Here is a 22,500-nt window from a genome sequence, read left to right on the forward strand (position 1 = left end):
TTTCCCTGGTCTTAATTCACTTCAGCAAAACTAAAGGAACAAAACATGTTTATTACTTTGCCTTATGCACACAATTAATCCAATTCACTGGTGGTCAATAAATGAAACACTGTTTTTAAAATGTTAAATACAAAAATTTACTTTTAAATCTAAAATTCATAATTAGAATTCACAGTCTGAAAAAATTACTATTACTTGAAAACAGCACAAAACTAAATCACAAAACTTTAATTTATCAAGAAATTAAATTAATCAAGCAAAATTTAAACAATCAAGGGTTACTCAAGATTTGAAAAGAAAATCTTAGTAAATAAAAATTAAAACAAGTATGCAATGTTAAATTATCAAGAAATATTTAAAATGATAAGTAAATAAATGTTAAATCACCAATATATAAAATGTGAAAAATCAAGAGTTTGCAAACACAAGAACACACAAAAATACACAAAAGATTTATCAATAATAATTTCACTTAGGCAAAAATTCTCTTAATATACCTTATTATACCATGGTAATAATAAGTAAAATTCTCTTTACCTTACACAAGCTTGTGGAAACCTTTGTAAAATCACACAGCTGCTTTAAATGTACAAAAAACACACTTTTTTATAAGGGGCATTACCAAATCACTTTTCTAAAGTCAGATCTCAAAAGCCAAGACTAACACCAGTGACCACACAAATATTCTACATTAAATTCTCTTTATCTTCAAAAGAACAGTCTCTTAAATCAGAATGAACAGATATTCCAGTAGGAAATGAAAGAATCAGATGACGTCATTAAGGCATTTTGGGAATGAGATAGGAGAGAAAGTTCTAGAAGAAGGAAGCAAAATGTTTTCAACTGCAACCTTACAAAACATGACGTAATCGATCAAGACATGTACTCTTTCTCTCAAAAGGGTATACGTGATTCAAAAAAAATCACATGAGACACGATCAGAACAATACGTGATCAGAGTAATGTAATCTTAAACATGACGCAATTGCCATGTGTTTCACTGCCAGCACAGGTTCATATTTCTCAAAAGTACATGTCTTTACCAAAAAAAAATTGTATGGAACACATGTAATATTGCAAAATCATTCATCTTCTTCTTGTACAGTACAAATCTTTTACAGAAATCTTAACACGACTCATTGCTATTCCTGACCTGTCATCATGTAACCCAAAACAAAGCTCTCTTATCTTAACTGATGACAAGTAACACATTTAGTTTAAAACTTGAATTTCTCTCTTCCGTTACTGCGCTATTATCAAGCAACATATAATTAATTCTAAATCATGCTGTTAAGTTATCTTAATCATTAACTCTTTTGAGATCTGACATTGCACTACATGCAATATTTCAATAGTTATTATTATTACACATAACACATGATAAACAGAGGAGTAAATATATCAAAACTATGGAAAGACATACATATTACAAGGCAACATCGTGAAATTCATCCCCCAGGAGATTAGTTATCCCAGGTTTGAATCCAACGATTCAGAACAGGATAAATAGTCGACAATTACATTGTTCTTTCCAAAAATATTCTCCATCTCTACACAGTAAGGTTACAAAATCAGTCAGGGGAGCTATTTGGCTGAGAAATTTGGACAGAATTGTCGAAAAAATCCAGCCATGCCTAAAAATCTTTGTAGCTGTTTCTTCATATTGGGGGAGGTGGTCGGGAGCTTTACAGACACCTTCTACATTAGCATCAACAGGAGCGAGAAGACCTTTCCAACATCAAATCCCAAATACTGAACAGTTGCCTTTCCAAACTCAGTTTTTTGTAAGTTGATTGTTAGTCCTACTTCCCATGGTTTCTTAAACACTTTCCTTAAAATCTTCAAATGTTCTTCCCATGTATTAGAATAAATCACAATGTCATCAAGGGTATACACCTACTCCTTTTATGGATCCTAGCAGTTGATCCATCACTTGCTGGAATGTTGCAGGTGCATTCATCAGACCAAATGGCAAAACAGTGTATTGATACAGTCCAAAAGGAGTAATGAAAGCTGACAGCAACTTAGCATTCTCATCTAAGGGAATTTGATAATAAAACTTTCAACAAGTCTATCTTGGAAACAAATTTGACTTGCCCAATATTATCAAGTAATTGATCAATAAGAGGCAAGGGATAATTGTCAGCAACACTGATGGAATACAGTTTCCTTTAATCAGTACACATCCTAAGTAAGCCATCTGGTCTCTTCACTAACACACACATGGAGAGCTGTAATGACTTGAACTGGGTTCTGCTAATCCATGCTGCAACAAATATTCAACTTCTTTCTTCAAAATATCTCTGTGAAAAGGTGATAAGCGATATGCTCTCTGTTTAAAAGGTTTTCCATCTTCTCTGATCTTTATCTCATGCTTTGTCAGATCAGTATGCCTAGGTACATCTGCAAAAATTTCAGGAAGACTTTGAATTACCTCATTTATTTCACTACTTTGCTAAACACTCAGATGTTTTAATTTATTCTCCAAATTCTCCAGTATTGAAGAATTGTTCATCTTGTTTCAGCTCCCAATTCGTAGCCATCATCATCCTCTGTAGATGAAGTTGTCTGTGTTATTGACACTGTTTCAGTTTTAGTCTCTGAGAAGTAAGGTTTCAAAAGATTCACATTTATCTTCCTCTGTTGTTTCCTTCTTCCTGGATTTCAATTACATAAGTTTGGTCACTTAACTTCTCTATTATCCTATAAGGACCTTGAAACTTATTGGTAAGGGGAAATCTTTTCACTGGTAAGAACACTAGAACTTGCTGTCTACACTAAACTTCTTAGCTTAGCTTTAGCATCATATCTCCTTTTCATTTTCTCTTGACTTATTTTCAGATTTTTTAAAGAGAATTTTCTCATTTTCTCTTAACCTTTCCCTCAAATTCTTCACATATTCTCCTTGGGTTTCCTCTTAATTCTCTGCAAGAATCTTCAATGGATCTCTCACGTCTCGACCAAAACTCATTTCATTTGGTGAACATCCCATACTTTCTTGATAAGCATTCCTAACTTCAAGCAACATCAAAGGCAAACCAGCATCCCATTCTCTTCCTGATTCATAACAATACTTAGTTAACATACTTTTCAAAGTCTGGTGGAACCTTTCCAAGGCTCCTTGAGTCTCTGGATGATAAGCAGTTGAAAACTGTTATTACACTCCTAACAAGTTCATCACATCTAGGAACAATTTTGAAGTAAAGTTCGTTCCTCTATCACTTTGCACAATTTCTGGTATTCCAAACTTGGAGAAAAACTTTACCAACTCCTCAGCAGTTACCTTTGCACTTATACTTCTTACAGGAATCACCTCAAGATATCTTGTCACTGGACACATTAATGTTAACAGATATCCATTTCTTTTCTTTGTTTTCGGAAGCAGCCCAACCAAATCTATAATCACCTTGCTAAAGGGTTCTCCTCTAACTTCTATGGTTGAGGAGTGCTTTCTGAATGGTTTCATTCAGTTTTCCAGCTATCTGGCGTGTGTGACACTCTCTGCAAAACCTGCTAACATCCTTGTGAAATCCAGGCCAGAAAAAATACTTCTAATCTTCTCAAAAGTCTTCCTGATTCCCATGTGTCCAAACTCATGCGCTACTGCTACCACTTGCTTCTTCAATGGATATGGAATCAAAATTTGATGATATTCACCCCATTCAACAGTTCCTAGTACATCTGCAGGTAGATGCTTCCTCATTAGCAATCCTTCATTTAGATAATAACAGGTAGGAGTTTGCTGCATCTCTTCTTGATCAACAACTCTGAAGAACAAACCAGTCAACATTGTATCCTTCTTCTGCAGTTCCATTAGCTTCTTTCTAGTCACTTGACCAACTTCAAGGGCTGAACTCTCCAAATCTGCTAACTCTGCTACTGTAGTTTCACTGCTACCTTCAGGAACACTGACTACTCTGAGTCTCTTCAAGAACAACAGGATCCTCATCTTCTTGGGAAATCTCTTCATTACTAACAATAGGGGAAACTTCACTTTCCTGAAACAGTTCTTCTAAGCTCAAAGATCCTTCATTTGATCCTTCTGGTGCAGGTAAAACCTCAGTTTCTTCACTCGCAGACTAAGTTCTCTTTATACTCCTGGTAGTTACACAACCTGGAAACAGGTGAGGGTTTTTCTTCTTTTAATCTACTGTAGGAATAATCCTCAATGGTTTGTCTGTCACTATAGGACAAGGTACAAATGGTACACCACCACTTCATTACCCAGTAAAACATCCACACCTCCAACAGCTAGTGAGTCCTTTACAGCAAAATCAACATTCCCTGTCACCAATTCACATGACAGGTGCAAGCAGCATATAGGAGTTACCTCTTCTCCTCCTATACCCTTCACAATAACTGAATCTTCAGTGAGATTCTTCTCCAACGGGGGTGAGCACCACGAACTACCACACTATGGTTACTCCTCATATCACATAATACCTAGACTGGTACCTGCACACTCCCTCCTTGAGTTGCCAGTGTACCTTCATAGATATATGGCTTAAAAGCCTCTGAGCTGCTCAGCCACTCACTGCTTGAGGTTACATTTCCACTGGTTGCTAAACACTGCTTGTTCAGACTCAGTCTTCCCCACACTGCACTTTGTAGTTTGTTTCACCTGGTTACCTTTAACCACTTGACCAACTGGCTTGGTCTACTGTTGTGTCTGATAACAATCTTGACTGTAGTGTCCTATTCTTCCACACTTGAAGCAGACAACATTAGTTTTCTGTATCTGTCTTGAGAAACTGGATGATGAGGATTTAACATTCAATTGCTGAGAGGTATTTCCTGGCTTTGTAATGGCATTGCCACTAAAGGATTCCCAGAAGTAATGTTCCTGAAATTTGGATGAGACCTAAAACCTGTGCATTGTTGGTTCTGGTACTTGACATTATAATTCCTTTTGCTACAAATTATGTTATAGTCTTCACTCAATGTAGCAACTTTGTCAAGTTTCTTAACCTCTCCCTCTCTCTCTTAAATAGGCTCGTATGTGTTCAGGAATTCCTCTAAGACATTGCCCTAGGACTACCAACTCCTCAAGTTCGTCCATAGATTTGACTTTAGCAGCCTCTGACCATCATTTAAAACATATTACTTTGTAGGCATAATCCAAGAAAGTCATCTTGACATCCTTTCTCAGAGATCTGTATCTTTTATTATAATATTCAGGGGTCATCTGGTAAGCTTGTAGCACATTGTGGAGTGCCTTCCACTGGTCAGCTGATGCTATTATCAAGAAAGATATTATTAATTCTAAATCATGCTGTTAACTAAATCATGAACTCTTTTGAGATCTGACATTACACTACATATGATATTTCAATAATTATTATCATTACACATAACACATGGTAAATAGAAGAGTAAATATACCAAAACTATGGAAAGACATACATATTACAAGGCAACATTATAAAAATATATATACTATGACCAAATAATCACTGCCCAGGAAAACTCTGAATGACAGGTCAATAATCTCTCTCTCTCTCTCTCTCTCTCTCTCTCTCTCTCTCTCTCTCTCTCTCTCTCTCCTCCTCCCTAATACCAACTCTATTTTCACTCTCACTTGCTCTCCCTCTCAATCTCTCTCTCGCTCTCTCACTCTCTCCCTTTCCTGTTAAGGTAGTTGCTTTAATTACAGTACATTGCCCAGCATTTTTGACAGTTTATATTTCACCCTTTCTCACCCCCTGTTCCTATCGGGGCTGAAATTGAATTTGAATGGCATTGGGGTGTCACTGTTCATCTCAGCGACCATGAAAACTAGAATTAGACACTAATATCTCTCATTTTTACATTTCATTTTCACCCGTTCTCAATCCCCCTTCCTATCGGGGCTGAACTTGGACTTAAAGGGCATCAGGAGCGTCACTGTTCATCTCAGCAACCTTGAAAACTATGGATTAGACACTAATATCTCTCATTTTCAGTTATTTTTACATGTCCCTGCCATTTCCACCCCACCCCCCCAGTTTACCCCAAGTATTCTTTTCCAGATAGTAAGTCAAGAAACCAAAATGAGGTAAACCCATAAAGTTTATTTAGTTACTAAGTCTACAGGCAGAACCAGCCCCATTTTAGGGAGACCATTCCCACCCCCACCCCCTTTGGTGTTTGGTGATAGTGATGTCTTACCACCACAGTATTCTTTTCGAGATAGTAAGGCACATGTATACCAAGTTTGGTTGAAGTTGCTCAGTGCATTTCAGAGTTATGCTGGAACATACACACACACACACACATACATACAGTACATACATACATACATACGTACATAATTTTTATATATATGGATAGATAGCAAAGGGAATAACAATAAAACAAAAGAATGATTTGCCAAGCTCTTTCTTGTTTACTATAACTAAGCAATATGTCAAGAGAAAACGGAAGTGCATGATACATTCTTTGTTTCTTATTTTCCTGTGGCTTCTGCTATATCTATTTTACACATACACACACACATTAACACACACACATATTTATATATTCTTATATATATATATATATATATATATATATAGTTATATACAACCATATATTACAATCCTCAACGACTTAACTGGGATCAGCTGGTATCTGTAGCTGCGCTGAGTTCCTCTCTCTCTCTCCTCTCTCACGGACTCAGTTCCTTATCCTAAAATGCATGGTAATCAAACCCCAGTTACAAAAATAGACATTTATTAAGTAAGCCCAACAACTCATCAATGTAAAATGAAAATAAGCACGTTAGTTATGGAAGCCCCTTCAAAACATAAGCCCCGAAAAGCAAAAATCTCCCAGTCACCAAAAAAACATAATACGTGGGAACTAATTCCCATTCCCCCATCAACGTCTCCTAAAAGTTTCATACTAATACCAAGTCTCTTTCTAAGCAACTTTAAAAAGTCATTGTCTTCAGTTCCTCTTATATGTAAAGAGTGACTTATGGCTATCCATTCATTTCACCATCATTTTCCACCATGGCTATATTACACGCATATCCGTGCAGATGAGTGTCCGCCCCAATTAACCATGATTCCATTAAAACACTTCTGCCATAAAAAAAAAAAGAAGGAGCCATCCCTGTTAAAAAAAATCAAATATCACTCAGATCATCAACACACAGCAACACATCATACAAATGTTAGACAATGGTACAAGAATAATCACCAAAAAAATAGGTCTGTAAAGGTTAGGAATTTTTCTAAGTCTTCTACTCACTCTCCAGTAAATGGGAATTCCAGTTCCCAACTTGTCCAACACGTCCTTCTACATTGGCCTGTCACATAAGAGTGAGCATTCTATCACAGGCCTATTTGCACCAAGCACTTTGTGCATTTTGTAATGCGCGAACTAATTTACGTTTCCATAACTCACCCAAAAATCCAGTTAGAACTGAACCAAAAAGTTCCATGGAAGCTTCCATTTTTGGACTCGTGTTACTGTCTCTGGGCGCTTTCCAAACAAAGTTAAAGTTCACCGATCAGCGTACATCGCTGAATTAACAAACACACATCCCCACTTGCAAGATTTGTTAAACATTGCAGAGAACCTGTGTCACAAGCATGTACGCTAATTCTACTTACACAGATGCATGTATATAAATGTATATATGTATATATATATATATATTTTTATATGATATATATATATATATATATATATATATATATATATATATATGCCAGGTGTTTCGAAAACAGTGGCCCCCCCTCCACAGAACAAATGGAAAGTTATGAAGTTTTCTGCTATAGCCTGTCTCCAAGTACATTATTTTAAGTTTCTATTAAGCTATTTTTCATTTTACATTTCTTGTATTTTCAGACTGACTGGCAGAGTTAGATACAGCCATGGCTAACGACTTGGAGGAAATCAGATGGATTGACCGAATCCGGGCTATAACCTTCAGAGAAATAGGGATGCTGGCACATCCTTCATTTCACATTCCTGGATAGCTGAATACATTAAAGAGATGAATCCTTTGTTAAAAAAACTGGAACAAAAATCCATATGACTGTCATCGCAAAAAGAGTGAGAATCTTGGAAGGCCTTAAGTCCTTTCTCAGGAGTCAAAAGACATCATAGCTGAGGCAGTGGGTAGAACAAAAAGTCTTTACGTAAATTACCGCTTGAACTAGAAACAAAAAATGGGAAAGAAGAGAAGTTATAGTGCTGTATATCGTGAGTTGAAAAAATCTGCTATCAAGCCATTTCATGTTATCAGCAAGCCCAACATCACTCAGCAACAGAGAGCACACCGTGCATGGTTTTGTGGTTCATTTCTTAGATTGGGATGAAGCTGACTTTCTCTAATGTTGCCACATCAGATGAATTCTTCATTTACACAGTCAGGAAGCCAAATCATAAAAATGACATCATTTGGGCTGCAAAGTTGGATGATACAAGTGATGACGTGTGCTATTGCAAAGTTGTGAAATTTCCGGAATGTTTGGGAATTTTTCTCTGTTTCATAGCCAAACAGTTAATGTGGATCATCAAAGAAAAAGGACAGTCATGGAATGGCGAATACTTCAGAAAAGCTGTGCTTACTGGTGGAGTATTTCCTTTCTTCAAAGATCCTGAAAATGTGTTATCTGTTGAAGAAGTCACATTTTTGCATGATAAGGCACTATGTTTCAAGGCTCTTCAGACACAGGAGCTGCTTCGAAACAGTGGTATCAATTTCTTCTCGTCAAGCGAATTTCCAGGTAGCGCCCTTGACCTTAATGTTTGTGAAAACATTGATAGTATCTTAAGGGATCGTGTTGAAGTGCGCACAGTGAACTATGGTGTTATACCAAGCCTCGATGACCTGCAAAGAGAGGTGACTGAAGTGCTCAGGAAATAGTTTGACTCTCAGCTTTTTGCGATTTGCTGAAATCATACCCCTCAAGAATATAGGCTGTGGTATAGGCAGATGGAACAACACAAAATATTAAATACTCAGAGAGAAACTTGAATAAATACCTGTTCTGAATTACTTTTGTTTTTGTCCATATCAATTTTAGTTTATGCTGTAGAGGGGCCTCTAATTTTGAAATACCCTGTATATATATATATATATATATATATATATATATATATATATATATATATATATATATATATATATATATATATATATATTATACTGTATATATATACATATATATATATATATATATATATATATATATATATATATATATATATATATATATAAATAAATATTTGTATCCTCACAAATATTTCCTCTTCCTCTCTTCAGATTCTCAGTAGAGATGGTGGGAGATGTCGTGAAATATCCCGGCTTCAAATGCAAATCTCTTGAAGGCATCCTAGAGGTATGAGACCTGAAGATAATTGGATGTCAAGAGGAGCAGATGATGAGGAGAAGAGAAATGGAATCGCAAGGGGGGATTTTTTTTTTTCCCCCGAGACTTGGCATTGAATTCACAATTTGAATATCAGGGAAAGGATATGTATTTTGCCTCTTGTTGGCGGTGATGCTGATGTTCTATGCCCAGGAAGCTGATGTTGTTGTTGTTGGAGAGTTGGAGAGTCCATCCCATTTTTGTTGTTGCTTGTTTTCTGTGTTGTTTTATGCTGTTTCTTTCCTGTCAATGTTTTAGCTTTTAGTTTTCTGTAAAAGAAAACTATTGTGTCGGCTTTGTCAGTCCGTCCGCACTTTATTCTATCCGCACTTTGTCTGTCCGGCCTCAGGTCTTAAATGCTCCTGAGGTTAGATGGCTGCAAATTGGTATGTTGATCATCTACCTCCAATCATCAAACATACCAAATTGCAGCCCTCTAGCCTTAGTAGTTTTTATTTTATTTAAGGTTAAAGTTAGCCATAATCGTGTTTCTGGCAACCGTATAGGATAGGCCACCACCGGGCCGTGGTTAAAGTTTCATGGGCCGCGGCTCACAGAGCATTATACCGAGACCACCGGTGGCTTTGATGAAACGCTGTAGCGGCTGTACAGAAAACTCGATTGCGCCGAAGAAACTTCGGCGTATTTTTACGTTTCAATTGTCACTGATTCCTTCTTCGTTTATACCAGAAGATATATTTTCTCATATTTTGTTATTGTCATATCATTGCCTCATGTTTTCGTTTTCGCTTTTCACCCTTTCCTCTGAGTAAATGTTTTAGCCATTTTGCTATTTCTGCTTTTGTCTTTTTTTACATGAGTGTATTAGTTTTATTACGTTTAACCTAAACGTAAAAATTATTTGGACTGTAAGGTAAATTTCGATAGTATTGTCATCAAGTCGTTCACTAACACCTGTTAATAAAAGGCTTAGCACTTAGATGATGAAGAAGACAACAACAAACTGATGTGTGTGTCTCATTGAACCTTGCAGCAAGGAGATTTACTACATATAATGAAAATGAAACTGAGCAGGATCCATTACCACGACTATATCAATTTAGTGTTTGTTTTTCAAGTCCAAACTTTTCAATAAATTCGGACATACAGTATGGCATTCATTAATGGTCACCTATCCACGCACTGTATGGACCTATAATGAAAATCCTAACTAATCCAGAAACCTGTGGTGTAGCGAGCTCGCTATTGCCTCTCAATCCTTAATGGTCACCCACCCAAGTGATGACCAATTTAAAAGTGGCTTGACTTTGACTAGTAGAGCAAGTAACTTCTTATTACCTGGTTTTCGCTTGTGGTACTCAGTCCAACAACTGGCCAAACCCAAAGCATTTTGATTTCACAATGAAGGTGGGACGAGGTTGGAAGGTCATTAAAGCCTTAGGAAACTTTTCGAAAAGAAGAAAGAGAAAGTAATAGGGAAGACAAGAGAGGAAAAGTATAGTAAAATACAGATGTCAAATGACATTAAAACAAACATTCAAATAAGCAGATAAAAACAGGGGCAGCAGCTGAGACTGAAATAAGTCAGATAAAATCATGGGGCGTGCCTCTGAGACTGAACAGACTCTTCAAAAAGGGGTTTTCATTCAAGAGCCGTTGAAAGAAGAAAAGATAAAACTTGCACCCTGATTGACTGAAATAGGCAGATTTTTTATTTTTTTATTTGAGACTAAATACAATAAAAACTGAGTTAATGCTTTAAGGAAATTTTAAGTTTTAGTAAGCAGATGTTAAAACAGGGTTATTCTTGGCAGTTGAGACTGAATTATTTTCAGATAAAAACTGATTTTCTGCCTGAGACTGTTGTTGTCTCATTTAAAATCTTTTAAATTTATGAGAATGAAGCAAGATAAAAACAAAAAACATAACTGAAATTAAGGATGATAACAAATAGGGGCATACAGCTGAGACCGAAAAATAAATCTTAAGATCTTTGTAAGTTCTAACAGACAGATTTAACTTCAAAAACTTATTGTTTTCATTCAATATCCGTTAAGCAAATAAAGATATACCTTATATTTGATTGTCTAGACAAGACTCTATTATTTTTAGATGTTTTTTTATTTTTCTAAATACAATTTTTCATGAGTTAATGCTTTAAGGAAATTTTAAGTTTTAGTAAAGGAATGTTAAAACTCCGGTTATATTTGGTTATTGCCTATCTAAATTATTTTCAGCCGGAACTGATTTTTCTGCCTTCTGTTGTTGTCTCATTTTCCATCTTTTAAAGTTATGAAAGAAACTTTGACAAAAAACAATATCCCTATTTATTAACAAATTAGGCTGATTTCCATACAGGCTAAGAAAGCTATAAATAATGTTCTTAAGACATTTGTTAAGTTCTAACAGAAAATTTAGAACAAAATGTATTTTTTAATATCATATGCAAATAAAAATACCTTGGTTTAGGCGTTGTCGAGACAAAGACTTGCTCATGAGTCAAGATATTGCCTTATGGGAGGGATAGTGTGATTATTTGTTTTTAATTGGTGCCTTTTTTTGTTGATCAGCCATTATGTCCACTTCTCTAGTAATCGAGATTAGCTTTTTATTGGCAAAATATACCATCTGCGTTATAATTGTGTGAATAAATATTGATAAAATGAGCTAATGTAATTGAGACTCCAGTGATATCTTATTGTTCATGCAGTGTCTTAGAATATCTCTATCTCTCTCTCTCTCTATCTATATATCTCTCTCTCTATATATCTCTATATATTATATCTTTTGGATTGTGGATAAGTTGATAAGTAGTCAATTCATAATAAACTCAGGCAAAGAGAAGCCATTCCATTTCCTTTACTGACTGGAGTTGAATTTTTGGTCCTTTTTCTTAGCACCAAAGAAGTAACGACCTGATAAAGATCGTACAGCGAGAAGACTCATTCAAACTAAGATAATCTTGATGAAAATTTGTTCCCCACAGGAGAAGACTTATCCATCCTAAGATAAAAATCTTGATAAAGATCGTAGAAAATGCCAGAAGGTTTACATCTTAAGATAAAACCCTTGATAAAGATCGTCAGGCAGCCGAGGGAGGGATTATACATCTTAAGATTTTAATCTTGATGCCTTTTTTTGTGATCAGCCATTATATCCACTTACGATAATAATCTTGATAAAGATTTTCACAACAAGACATACATTTTAAGATAATATCTTGATAAAGATAGTGATAAAAAGACTTATCCAATTGAGATAATAATCTTGATAAAGATCGTCACTGTCTTAAAAGACTTATCTCACCCTGAGATAATAATCTCTGATAAAGATCGTCTCAGCGAGAAGACTTATACATCTTAAGATAATAATCTTAATAAAGATCGTCATTGTGGATTATTATTTGTCTTGATAATAATCTTGATAGGCTGTCAAGCGAGAAGACTCATCCATCCTAAATAATAATCTTGATAAAGATTTCCTCCAGCGAGAAGACTTATCCATCCTAAGATAATAATCTTGATAAAGCATCCAGCGAAAGACTTATACATCTTAAGATAATAATCTTGATAAAGATCCCCAAAGCAGAGTTGAAGATTATACATCTTAAGATAATAATCTTCATAAAAATCGTCAAAACGTTAGACTTGTCCATCCTAAGATAATAATCTTTGATCTCAAAACATGCGAGAAAAATTATAAAATACATTTTAAGTATAATTTTAATTTAATGATCGCCACAGCAAGAAGTCTTATCCATCCTGAGATAATAATATTGAAGAGACCGTCACAGCAAGAAGACTCATCCACCCTAAGATAATAATCTTGATAAAGATTTCAGCGAGAAGACTTATCCATCCTGAGATAATAATCTTGATAAAGATTGGGCAGAAGACTTATCCATCCTAAGATAATAATTTTGATAAAGATGGTCACAGCGAGAGGACTTATACATCTTAAGATAATAATCTTGATAAAGATCATCACAGCGAGAAGACTTATACATCTTAAGATGATAATCTTGATAAAGATCCCCAAAGCGAGAAGACTTATACATCTTAAGATAATAATCTTGATAAAAATCGTCACAACGAGAAGACTTGTCCATCCTAAGATAATAATCTTGATAAAGATCGTCACAGCGAGAAGACTTATACTCTACATCTTAAGAGTATAATCTTGATAATGATCGCCACAGCAAGAAGACTTATCCATCCTGAGATAATAATATTGATAGAGACCGTCACAGCAAGAAGACTCATCCACCCTAAGATAATAATCTTGATAAAGATCGCCACAGCGAGAAGACTTATCCATCCTGAGATAATAATCTTGATAAAGATTGCCAAAGCGAGAAGACTTATCCATCCTAAGATAATAATTTTGATAAAGATGGTCACAGCGAGAGGGCTTATACATCTTAAGATAATAATCTTGATAAAGATCGTCACAGCGAGAGACTTATTCATCTTAAGATAATAATATAATAATCTTGATAAAGATCGTCACAGCGAGAAGACTTATCTATCCTGAGATAATAATCTTGATAAAGATTGTCACAGCGAGAAGACTTATACATCTTAAGATAATAATCTTGATAAAGATCATCACAGCAAGAAGACTTATACATCTTAAGATAATAATCTTGATAAAGATCGTCACAGCAAGAAGACTTATCTATCCTGAAATAATAATATTGATAAAGATCGTCACAGCGAGAAGACTTATCCATCCTAAGATAATAATCTTGTTAAAGATTGTCACAGGGAGAAGACTTATCCATCCTAAGATAATAATCTTGATAAAGGTCGTCACAGCGAGAAGACTTATCAATCCTAGGATGATAATCTTGCTATAGATCGTCACAGCGAGAAGACTCATACATCTTAAGATAATAATCTTGATAAAGATCGTCACAGCGAGAAGACTTATGCATCTTAAGATAATAGTCTTGGTAAAGATCGTCACAGTGAGAAGACTTATCTATCCTGAGATAATAATCTTGATAAAGATCATCACAGCGAGAAGACTTATCTATCCTAAGATAATAATCTTGATAAAGATCGTCACAACGAGAAGACTTATCTATCCTGAGATAATAATCTTGATAAAGATCGTCACAGCGAGAAGACTTATCTTTCCTGAGATAATAATCTTGATAAAGATCATCACAGTGAGAAGACTTATCCATCCTAAGATAATAATCTTGATAAAGATCGTCACAGCGAGACAACTTATCTATCCTGAGATAATAATCTTGATAAATATCGTCACAGGGAGAAGACTTGTCCATCCTAAGATAATAATCTTGATAAAGATTGCCACAGCGAGAAGACTTATTCATGCTAAGATTATATTCTTGATAAAGATCGTCACAGCGAGAAGACTTATCCATCCTAAGATAATAATCTTGATAAAGATCGTCACAGCTAACAGCATTCACACGAACTAAAGGCCTCCAAAGCAATAAAGTGAAAGAAATCAACAACCTAATAATATCCAGATAAACGAACGCGAAGGCCAGTGCTGAATAAAAGTTAGTTTAGAGTTAACGAGAATCAGTATCGAAGTTTTTTTTATCCAACTTCTTTTTCGTCCGACTTCGAAGGGAGGAGCGACCGGAAACTTTAGCGAAGGGTCTTAACAAAGACCAGATGCTAAAGATGTGAGCACCTTCAGAATGATGCTTTGGCGTCGGTGAGAAGGAAACGTCGGCTGCATTTGGAATTTCAGAGACAAAAAAAAAAAAAAAAAAAAACTAACAAAAACTAGTAGTTTAAAAATTGAACCTCAGAGCAAAGAAGCCTTTGTCACGCACAGACAAAGGGAATTATTCCACTGCTTTTTCCTGACAAATAAAATGGTCGTTAATATTTCTGAGTTGTAAAGAATTTCATTATTATTATTATTATTATTATTATTATTATTATTATTATTATTATTATTATTATTATTATTATTATTATTATTATTATTTACTTCTAAAAACAAAGCAAAAAAACTCTTTCATATTTCAAAAGAGTTATACGAATATGCATAATTCGAATTCGGTCACAATGATACATACATTTACTAAACAATATTAAGTAATATACCAGTGCCCTGCACAAATATATGAAGGCCATCTACTTCAGAATCATCAGTTCTTCCTCACTAGGAGGACTGCGGGATGGGCAAAAATAAAAAAAATTGCATCGTTCCACTTACTTTGATGCGCTTTGTCATGTGAGAAATTAAATATCTCACTTTCATCCCCCCCCCCTCTCCATTTAATGAGGGCGGAATGAATTAATGTCGTGGGGAAATGAATTTTGTTATGGCTGTGAAAAGTACTCGTGCTTTTAATGTACTCGTGTTGTTAATATGTTCTCTCTCTCTCTCTCTCTCTCTCTCTCTCTGGGAAAAACAGCTGAATTAATGAGGTAGTTTGTCTAAATTTCTCGCCGAAGATTTTTTTGTTATCTGTGTATCAAATCAGGTGCCTGCTAAGCGTTGATGTAATGAGGCTTTACGTAGCGTTGTCCCACACGGATTTTTGAATAAAATTCTCGGCATACCGCAACAGGTAATGTTTAAAAGAATATACGAATAAAGTGGTAATTCTAATCTCTTTTCCTAGTTAGTTTGAAATGGTTTATTGGTTTCTCTGTTTTTTTTTTCTTTTATCTTTCAGAAGTACCTTTAGTTTTAGTTAACACTTATCACTGAATAAGGTACATCAAGTAGTTGAATATTACGGTTTATTGTGTGCACTGGTAAACAGGTGAGTATTGATTCTAGTCACCCGTATCTTCAGTAAGTGTAAATATTTTAGTATTATAAGGTTCATAGGTGATCAAAATGTTGAACAAGCATATCCCTAAATATTTTTTGCAAATTTATAAAAATGTAAAACTTGACATCAAATGTCTATATACACGAAGTAATCGAAAGAAATCAACTTCAGCAGTATTTTTATGTGATAATAACATCAGCACTGCGAATTAAGAAGGAAATTAGCTCTCCTACAAAAATGGTAAAAGCAAACGTAAGCCTAAAGTATAATCTTAATACGTGATTCCTTTGAATAACACAGTCTGTCGAATTAAAAGTATATCAATAATACAGATTCGATGCACACACAAATGCACTTCATACCGAGATTATTTGTACGATCATGCGCGTTTTAACGACAAACAGATACAAGGACAAGATAACAGAGACAGAAGACACGAGAGAGAGAGAGAGAGAGAGAGAGAGAGAGAGAGAGAGAGAGAGAGAGAGAGAGAGAGAGAGCACGCTGTACTTTACTCACCTCTCAAATAAAAGTGGAGGCCGTAGAACGGACTCCCCACATATCCCAAACTGCTTCCCATCTTTACAGGAAGTCCATCCTATTGGTTGACACGTCCCTTGGCACTTAGTACTGATGGGGTACAACGGCCTGTAGACGACGCTCTGACCCTAAAGGGAACGAGAAATTGTACTACAGCCCAGCCCCTCGTAATCTCCTGTAGAACATGTACCAGCACGTTTTTCAATTACATTCCTGACAAGAAGAAAACATGGACTCTCTCTCTCTCTCTCTCTCTCTCTCTCTCTCTCTCTCCATGTTTGCACTATTCAAGTCTATGGACATTGATAGTATTCTGCCTGCTCTCTCTCTCTCTCTCTCTCTCTCTCTCTCTCTCTTTGCACAGTTCAAGTCTTTGGACAAGGTAATCTCTCTCTCTTTGGCTAATAAAGACAATCTCTCTCCCTATCTCTTTTCTCTCTTTTTGCAAAATTTGTCTATGGACAAAGACTCTCTCTCTCTCTCTCTCTCTCTCTCTCTCTCTCTCTCTCTCTCTCTCTCTCTCTCTCTCTCTCCCCTGGTATGCATAGTTCGGGTGTATAAACGAAGCGAGTCTCTCTCAGAAATCTCCTTTGTTTGCAAGCAAACAAAGCGACTTTCCTAAACCGTCTGATATATTAAGTTAATTATCTTTGTTACCATGGCTCAAGTGATATCGCTTCCATAACGTACATCTCCTTTTGTTTAAAGAAAATAAATGTTCACTGGTGGTTGTAAGATTAGGCATTCAGATTTTCACTTAAGCAGATATTGTTTCTTTAAAATATTTACTTAACTAACTGTGTGTATTGTGAAATAAGACATTCATTAATAGAAATATGATCGGATTTATCTTTCAGTCCATCATGACTGCTGTCAAGCACGATGCTTATTATCTGGATTACAGTAGCAGAGGACATGTGAATATTGCAACAAACATTTGTCCTGAAGGAGACCTAGTGCCTTTATCTCAAGGGTTTTCTTAAAGAAAAATTCAAGGTGTTTATTAGAAAGGTGTTGACTTCCTAATATACCACGCCATGATCATCTGTATTGTCGTTTCCACAGGAACATTGGTCAAAGAGGATTCTATACCCAGGGATGTCATGGTTAGTGAGCATTGCATGTGCAATATAATGCGCTTCCTTCTTGTTACAATGAGTTTCGATGTTTTTGTAGCCGAAGATTGCTCATTATTGTTGTAATTCTTGAATGGTGGACCTAAGGACAGTAACGATTGACAAATTAGGTCTCTAGGCTTCTGTAGTAATGGTCTCTGGTTTTGCCTTGAAAGGAAAATTTTGTATTATCAAAGTAAAACGATAATATCACCTGTGACTTTATACAACAAGGAGACAAATGTAAATGCAGATTCTGTTCCTTGATTTCTGTATTTGCAATCAACAAATACTAATTTCATACAAAAATGTATGAGACTAAACAAACCAAGCAGGTATCACCCTGGAGATTATGTGGACCCTCCCTACCCTTACTGTCAATATCAAAATAGCTTTTTACACAAATACATGAAAAAGTTCTCACGAAAGAACTAGTATACAAAAAACTGAAATTCCAAATAAAATGTAAGTAAAACACCTTTGCAGTTAACAGGACAATCAGAAGCTTATTTTAACCTACAAGTAAAGGCAATTAGATGCTCTCCACTCCGAGAATGGCTGAAATGAACCATTTGAAACATACGAAAGAAAACAAACAGATTCAAAGCGGATACCAGCTGCCTTTACATAAAATTTTGGTTCCCTTACACTGGTAAAAACAGGGCTAAAACAAAAAGGCAGCTTTCCTTGCATAAGCAAATATTTTGCTTCATCCAAAAAAAAAAGAAAAAACCACAAATGCTTATCTAAAACAAACACGCAAGAAATGAAACCAAACCAGAACGTAAACATCAGCCTCTCCTTACCCATCCCTCGTTCTCAAGATAAAAAAAAAAAAAAAGAATTAGTTTTTTCATCTCTTTTGTTTTTCTCTTTAGAACAGCGCAGGCAAATTCTCCAATACCGAGTTTACGACCACTTTTAAATAAAGCTCTTATTATTGATGATTAGTCTTTATTTACTTATTAATCTATTTTTTATAATAATTTATTGATTTACTAATTTATTCAATTATTATCTCATTTATTAATATATTTTATCTATTAATTTATTGGCTTACTAAATTATTGATTTATTAGCTCATTTATTAATTTATTGTACTATTAATTTATTGAATTACTGACTTATATATTGATTGAGTCATTCAATTATTAAATCATTCATTAATTAAGTAATTCGTTAATTATTCAGTAAATCCATAAACCAATAAATCAATAATGCATTTATCTATCTATCTATCTATCTATCTATCTATTTATGTATATATTTATTCATTTATTTATTTTTTTGGTTGGTTGCTTGGGTAGTTGGTTATGACTAAGATTCATGATTACTTTGACTTAGTTCTTCCGCTATTCAAAGTCTTATGAGGAACTTCTGAATATTCACTAATTATTTAGTAAGCATAAAAGATATATAAGGATGGAAATACTGATGGAGACAGTAGATCAAGAGGAATCTCTCTCTCTCTCTCTCTCTCTCTCTCTCTCTCTCTCTCTCTCTCTCTCTCTCTCTCTCTCTTTTATCTATCTATCTTTCTATTCTATATATCTACCTATCTATCTGTCTGTCGATACACAGTACACACACACACACACACACACACACATACACACATATATATATATATATATATATATATATATATATATATATATATATATATATATATATATATATATATATATATATGTATGTATACATGTATGTATATATGTATGTATGTATGTATGTATGTATGTATGTATGTATGTATGCGTGTGTGCGTTTGTTCGTACGTTTGTCTGTCTATCTATCTGTGTGTATGATGTATGAGGGCCTACAGAAAACTGGCGAAAATAACCTGCACAGGTGGTGAAAGTAGTAAATTTGAACCCCTTCTTTTTGTGATATATCCGTTGCATCCTCTCCAGCCTTTCTGCATAAACTCTCCTCCTCTGTCCTAACAGTCTCTATCGATTTAATCCTCTCCTGTTCTATATCCCCCATTTGCATTTTTATTTATTCATCCATTCCCGTATGGGTTAGCGGTGTGTCCATTCAATAGTCAACAGAGAATTGACGGGGGAATGGGGCCAACCTTTTATGTATACCTTATGGGACGAATCTCGTAGTTTATTGCGACCAATTCCAGTCTCGACTATGACGCAAGGCGTCCTTCCAGGGAATGGCCCCTGGAAACCAGTTCTTCAGACTTCAATTTCGTTTTTACGCTGACGTCTCTCCGTCTTTAGGATTTAGTGGCCTAACATACTCTACAAAATTGGTGCACTACGGTAAAGTTGATTTCGAAATAGGTGTACTAACCTATACATGTTCAACTGACTGCCTGTTCTGGAATTTTCTTTCACATGATAACGGTTTGTGGATTCATTGTCTAAACAGTGACTTCATAATAGTTGCATTACATTCATAGAAATGATAAACTTACACATAAAACTAAAAGAGCAAGAATAAAGCCTCAAAATCTCATTTTCGAAGTCAATGCGTTTTGTCTTGTAGCACCCGTATGCATATATAACATATGTGGCTATTCATACCCCCGCGAGCCAGTTTTATAAACTAGCGTTGAATGGAATTTTTTAGGGAAATAAAACCCTCCTATAATGAATTGATTCTGTCATGAAAGAACAAGGACCAAAAGTGTAAGTCTATAAAGAGGAGTTTTTTTAATGGATGCTGATAACATCTAGTTTGAAACGAACCGGTTGACGGAAACTCTTATGGCAATCTTGAAAATACGATCGGTTTTATGCCAAGATTAATGTATCTAGAAAGACTGATAAATATGGATTAGGTGATTTTAAATTCATCATATTTACAGATAAACAAGCAAGGAAAAGACATTTGATTACGGAGCAGTTTAAGGCGTGGAATAAAGAAAGATAAATCAATTCTTATCACTTTTTCCTATTAACCAGCAGCTATCTGCAAAATTGAGTAATTTGATGTTTTGTGAATGGATATAGAATGGTTGATATTTGCAGAGGAGGACGTTAAGAACAACTGTGAGGAAAGTGAGGTTGTGAGGCCAAATGAAAAATAGGAAGATGGAGCGATGCATATGTATTTAGATGGAGAAAGCATGAAAGAAGTTCATGCGTACAGATATTTGGGAGGGAATATAGCAGATGATGACTGGTTGTGATAATAGGTCAGTCACAGAATAGAGGCAAGAAAGGCAACAGGATATGTGCTAAATATTACGATGAGACTCACAGGTTCTGTGAAAGACGAAACACTAATACATGAAGGAAACGTTAATCCAACTCTCCTCGCGGAAGTGAATTGCTGATGTTGAATGCAATTGAAAGTAAAAGGTCGAAACTGCTAAAATAGACTGTCTCTGTTGTTGAAAAGGTATAAGAAAACAGCAAAAGGTGATAAATATGTGGATACATAAAAGTGTTATAAAGGTTTGTGTAAGTGAAACATGGATGAGAGAGTTGGACAGGCTGATCGTGTTTAAAGACGTGAAGACTATAGGTTATTTACAATAAAGTTAGAATATGTATGAAGACAATGTTGAGCCAACTGTTACCTGTGAACATGAAGTAAGATCAATCAGTTCGAATGAAATAAAAATTCTTAATTTTCATGCTGTATATGTGATGTAAGAAGAAAGAAAAAGAAGAAATAAGGAGATGTATAAAAGTAGTAAATAGGTTAGTAGAAGTAAAAGTATAATTCGAAGGTGTTACGAAGAAGGAGACCTGGAAAGAGCTAGATAGATTGGTGGAAGAGGTAATGGATAGAATTAGTTCAATACCCAGCAAAGATAAGAGTGCTTGATTTAACTTTATTAAAGGCAGAGTAGGGGGAGGGCTGGACAGGTGCGAATTTAATAACCCAGTGACGGGCCTTTTGTATAGAATATGTATGAAGCAGCTACTGTTTGGGAATCTTACTTCACAAGAGGTTCATTCACGATCCATTTGTCATAATGCAAATATTTTAATAAATTTTACGCTGACTTTATATATATATATATATATATATATATATATATATATATATATATATATACTGAATATATTGATCCTTTTATACGAGATACTTATGTAATTGTACTAAACACAATGCCTTGTTAATTTTTTGGATACGCTTGTCACTGCAAGGCTGAGATCCAAAGGAAAGGATTTGATTAAAGATATATAATATATATATATATATATATATATATATATATATATATATATATATATATATATATATATACACATATATATATATATATATAAATATATATAATATATAATAAAATAACCATAATGCCCTCTTAACTTCTCGAATTCATCACAGTTTTGGATATGCTTGACATATATACATACATATATATATATATATATATATATATATATATATATATATATATATATATATATATATATATATATATATATATATATATCAGGTGTTTTGAGATGAGAGCCCCACCTCCACAGAACAAATGGAAAGTTATGAAGTTTTCTGCTATAGCCTATATCCAAGTACATTATTTTAAGTTTCTATTAAGATATTTTTCATTTTACATTTCTTGTATTTTCAGACTGAGTGACGGAGTTAGATACAGCCATGGCTAACGACTCGGAGGAAATCAGATGGATTGACCGAATCCAGGCTATAACCTTCAGAGAGGCCAGGGATGCTGGTGCATCCTTCATTTCACGTTCCTGGATAGCTAAATACATTAAAAGAGATGAATCCTTTGTTAAAAGAAACTGGAACAAAAATCCATATGACTCTCATCACAAAAAGAGTGAGA

The sequence above is a fragment of the Macrobrachium rosenbergii genome, chromosome 42 (genome assembly GCF_040412425.1).
Source record: "Macrobrachium rosenbergii isolate ZJJX-2024 chromosome 42, ASM4041242v1, whole genome shotgun sequence".
NCBI lineage: Eukaryota > Metazoa > Arthropoda > Malacostraca > Decapoda > Palaemonidae > Macrobrachium > Macrobrachium rosenbergii.